Source organism: Oncorhynchus kisutch, unplaced genomic scaffold (genome assembly GCF_002021735.2).
Source record: "Oncorhynchus kisutch isolate 150728-3 unplaced genomic scaffold, Okis_V2 scaffold1075, whole genome shotgun sequence".
NCBI classification, from domain to species: domain Eukaryota; kingdom Metazoa; phylum Chordata; class Actinopteri; order Salmoniformes; family Salmonidae; genus Oncorhynchus; species Oncorhynchus kisutch.
Window position 1 is genome coordinate 14,802 of NW_022263020.1, and position 4,983 is coordinate 19,784.

A 4,983-nucleotide genomic window follows, 5' to 3' on the forward strand; every position below is an offset into this window, starting at 1 on the left:
GCATTCTACGTTAATGTTTCTATGTTTTCTATTTCTTTGTGTTTGGCCAGGTAGGGTTCTCAATCAGGGACAGCTGTCTATCGTTGTCTCTGATTGGGAATCATACTTAGGTAGCTTTTTTTCCCCTCCTTCTGTGTGGGACCTTGTTCTTTGTTTGTGACCAGGTAGTTTGCACTACGAAGCTGTTCGTTGCACTACGAAGCTGTTCGTTGCACTACGAAGCTGTTCGTTGCACTACGAAGCTGTTCGTTGCACTACGAAGCTGTTCGTTGCACTACGAAGCTGTTCGTTGCACTACGAAGCTGTTCGTTGCACTACGAAGCTGTTCGTTGCACTACGACGCTGTTCGTTGCACTACGACGCTGTTCGTTGCACTACGACGCTGTTCGTTGCACTACGAAGCTGTTCGTTGCACTACGAAGCTGTTCGTTGCACTACGACGCTGTTCGTTGCACTACGAAGCTGTTCGTTGCACTACGAAGCTGTTCGTTGCACTACGAAGCTGTTCGTTGCACTACGAAGCTGTTCGTTGCACTACGAAGCTGTTCGTTGCACTACGAAGCTGTTCGTTGCACTACGAAGCTGTTCGTTGCACTACGACGCTGTTCGTTGCACTGCGAAGCTGTTCGTTGCACTACGAAGCTGTTCGTTGCACTACGAAGCTGTTGTTTTCTTTATTGTTTTGCTTTGTCTAAAAGTTTCACTTCAACAGTAAATATTATGTGGAACTCAAGGAACGCTGCGCCTTGGTCTCATCCTTCCGACGACAGCCATTACAAGTACATTCTGTTTTCTTCAGATCTTCATGCATCGTCACTTCATAAACTCCATGTACACCCATCAATATCAGCATGACCAGCGTGATGGAAAACAACGCTACAATATTTTCCAGAGATTAACACTGTACACACATGCAGTGAGTCCCAAAGCCTCAGATGTTCTTCCAAGGACCCAAATTCAATCAGGTGTTCGAGATGTCATCAACGTCAGGAATGCAGTCTTCACTCTCTCTCTCTCTCTCTCTCTCTCTCTGCCCCCCCTCTCTCTGTCTCTCTCTGTCTCTCTCTCTCTCTCTGCCCCCCCTCTCTCTTTCTCTCTCTCTGTTTCTTGCTCTCTCTCTGTCTGTCTCTCTCTGTCTCTCTCTCTCTCTCTCTCTGCCCCCCCTCTCTCTTTCTCTCTCTCTGTTTCTTGCTCTCTCACTCTCCCTGCCTCACTCTCTTTCTCTCTCTTTCTCTCTCTCTGTTTCTTGCTCTCTCGCTCTCCCTCCCTCCCTCACTCTCTTTCTCTCTCTTTCTTCCACTCCCATCTACCCCTCCTTTCCCCATCACTCTAATTGTAAGTGAAGTAATTTGAAGCCAGCTGGTGAGTACATATAGCCAACAGTAGAGGAATGTGCCCTTTTCTGTCAGTTTCTGTGATTTGTCAATTTGCAACTGTTTATTGGTCAATAAAGCTCTGGCAGGGGGTCGGACAGTGAATGACGAACATAGGATTATGAAGGGTGGGGTTCTGGGAGTAATTACAAGGATTTCTTATTGGTTAATGAGGACAGATGATAGCTGTGATTTGCTTTAGGAGCGACCCCCAGTACGTCATAAAGGACGAACATCTTGACCGGTTGGCTTGTAACACAGTACATTCAATGTCCTCTGTCTGACAGAGGACTGTAATAAGGCATTGGAAATATTGGTAAATTACTGTAGAGAAGCTTGCCTGTTACAGGTCCAGACTACACGCTTTCGCCTTCACATACCCAAGCTGATAAACCCTATTCATCCTTGGTGTAGCTAGAGGACGAGTGTTGCTTTAGAGAGAGAGTGTAGATTGTAGCGAGTCCTCACTCACAAAATTGAGTTTAATTAAAAGTGAATCAATCATTTTGTAGCCTGTTCATTCAAGTGGCACCAAGTGTAGAGCAACAATGTAGGCTATTAAATCATCTGTGTGTCAGCTGTTAGATCATCTGTGTGTCAGCTGTTAGATCGTCTGTGTGTCAGCTGTTAGATCATCTGTGTGTCAGCTGTTAAATCATCTGTGTGTCAGCTGTTAGATCATCTGTGTGTCAGCTGTTAGATCATCTGTGTGTCAGCTGTTAAATCATCTGTGTGTCAGCTATTAAATCATCTGTGTGTCAGCTGTTAGATCGTCTGTGTGTCAGCTGTTAGATCATCTGTGTGTCAGCTATTAAATCATCTGTGTGTCAGCTATTAAATCATCTGTGTGTCAGCTGTTAGATCGTCTGTGTGTCAGCTGTTAGATCATCTGTGTGTCAGCTGTTAGATCATCTGTGTGTCAGCTGTTAAATCATCTGTGTGTCAGCTATTAAATCATCTGTGTGTCAGCTGTTAGATCATGTGTTCTCAGCTGTTAAATCATCTGTGTGTCAGCTGTTAGATCATCTGTGTGTCAGCTGTTAGATCGTCTGTGTGTCAGCTGTTAGATCGTCTGTGTGTCAGCTGTTAGATCATCTGTGTGTCAGCTGTTAAATCATCTGTGTGTCAGCTGTTAGATCATCTGTGTGTCAGCTGTTAGATCATCTGTGTGTCAGCTGTTAAATCATCAGTGTCAGCTGTTAAATCATCTGTGTGTCAGCTGTTAAATCATCTGTGTGTCAGCTGTTAGATCATCTGTGTGTCAGCTGTTAGATCATCTGTGTGTCAGCTGTTAGATCATCTGTGTGTCAGCTGTTAAATCATCTGTGAGTCAGTTGTTAGATCATCTGTGTGTCAGCTGTGTGCCCATCATATCAGGGGGAGCCACCAGGGATTGAGTGTTGCTTTAACTTTACGTCCAACATTTTATATTAAACCAACATGTTTCTGTTCAGGTTTCATTGGTTTTTGATAGGTGACAGTCTGTTTTGGAGGGCTACATTCCAGACCTGTCTATCACCAGTTATCCTGGGGTGGGGAAAGGAGGAAGGGTGTGGTTCCAGTTTCATCTGGATGGAGCTAGTAGGGGTTTTCCTAACAGCTACTTCACTATTTCAAACTGCTGCTAGACTCACTAGTCCTCATATCACATGCCAAACACAGGAGTGGAAAAAGCAACAGGTGTTTGTGTGTGTTGAATTAGTCAGTTGTGTGTCCTGCGAGTTCATTCATCTTTTTTTACAGTTTTGTGTTCAGTCTCACGCTTATATGGTCCCCTTTATTCATAATGTTTGTAGGTCCTTTAATATGAAGTGAAGCTAAACCTTCATATGGACTCCAGCTCTGCTGGTTATGTGTATTACCTATAGCAAGTAAACCGTGTGTGTGTTCATGTGTGAGTGCATACGACACGCTTGTGTGGGAGCAATACACCACTACAGGTCACATGGCGTGGGAGAGAGGGGTCACAGAGGTCACTTCCTGCTCCTTGTTAAAGAGGTGCATACAGGGAAATAAGGGGACAAAGCAGAAACATGAAGGACTGGTGTAGTACAAGGACATAAAGACTCTTTTCACTGGACCACAACGTCTGATCTTCTCATTCTCTCACAGGAATGAGCTTTCTTCCCAGCCATTCCCAGTTCTATAGTTGTCATGGTGCCAAGTGGCAGCCTAGGCAGAGAGATCAAGTAAGTTCTGGACGTATTTTATCATATTTAATTGTTTTTATGTAAATATTTGTACTCACTTTTGTTTTTCAATAGCTAAATGAGCGAGGAACAAGTCTTGAATTGGACTCCTGCCCATCAATTGATGAAAATCAGCATTGTCAACAAGCTAGCTAATGCTAGCTAGTAGGTGTGTGTTTTCATTTAAACTATACCTACTGACTTTGGGTTGTTTTCCCACCAACAGTAACCCAAGAGGAAGCTCTCTATGTAGAGTTGGCAGTGGGCCAGGGGTTTCATTGCTCAGGAGGATACTTCTGAAGTAAGGACTGAGTGAGCTGAACTCTTTGGGGAGCAAACTTCACCACAGAGTCTGAATACAGAGAAGACGGCAGAGAGGCTTGGATGACATGACGCTGCCTGCCTGCCCTTGGACATGCTGACCTGACCACCACCACCACCTCCGACCACCAGCTCTGCTGACCATCTAGCTATGAGCTTCCAGATCCTCTCATGACCACGGCTGCCCATCTGGAAGCTTTAAGAAGTACTCAGACAGACTTGATCTAGCTGATCTAGCTGCTATTGTAGCCTGTATTTGCCTCAATATTTAAACATTTAGATTTTATGGTAATGTCTTAATAATCTAAATGTGTTTATTGTTTGTGTTACTGCAAATTAGCTTTAAACTGCCATAGTACACATGAAAGGAAATTAAAATATAGCATTATCATCATCATTTCTGAGTCAAATTACAAGCCGAAATCTACCGCTCAGATAAAAAAATAAAAAAACATGACTTAAAAACACTTCAGCCTGTGTGAAATGACCTATTCAAAAAAGTACTGTAGTAATGAGGATTGTGCAGTAGGCTACATTATCACCACATATTGGCTTTGCTTGAATTGACCTGCCAACGCATTCTTGTTCTTCTCAGACCATTTCCAAATGAGATGAAATTTAAAACCTGAGCTAGGACCTACAGTATATGGTCACACTAGTCATAGATTGTTGTATTACATGTGAGGCACAACTGAGTGAGCAAACATTTAAATGACTTTTGTATTGTTTTACTGGGCTGATGGTGCCTGTATCTGATGGTCAGTCTCAGTGGAGGGAGGGAGAGAGCAGCAGAGGGTCTGACTCTCACCGTCCCTACACTCTCCCTTCCTCTGCTGAGACTGACCAAAGAGCGGACACAGTCTTCCAGCATCCAGCTGACGGCAAAACTCGAGTCGCACCGCATTATTTCTGCCTCATGCACACATTTATGCTTTTACTCTTATGACCAGAGAAAGTGAACTATTCCTCGGTATTAAAGGGATACTTGAGGATTTTGGCAATGGAGCCCTTTATCTACTTCCACAGATTCAGATGAACTCATGGATACCATTGTTATGTCTCTGTGTGCAGTTTTTGAAGGATGTTGCTAACTAGCATTA

General features: G+C 43.7%; 1 long non-coding RNA gene across 1 annotated transcript; it reads left to right on the forward strand.

Annotated features, from left to right (window-relative positions):
• Positions 1–2,466: 2,466 nt before the first annotated feature.
• LOC116364445 (uncharacterized) lies at positions 2,467–4,350 on the forward strand. The gene is made up of 2 exons (XR_004207997.1): positions 2,467–3,562; positions 3,789–4,350. It is a non-coding gene; the product is annotated as an uncharacterized LOC116364445 (long non-coding RNA).
• Positions 4,351–4,983: the final 633 nt, after the last annotated feature.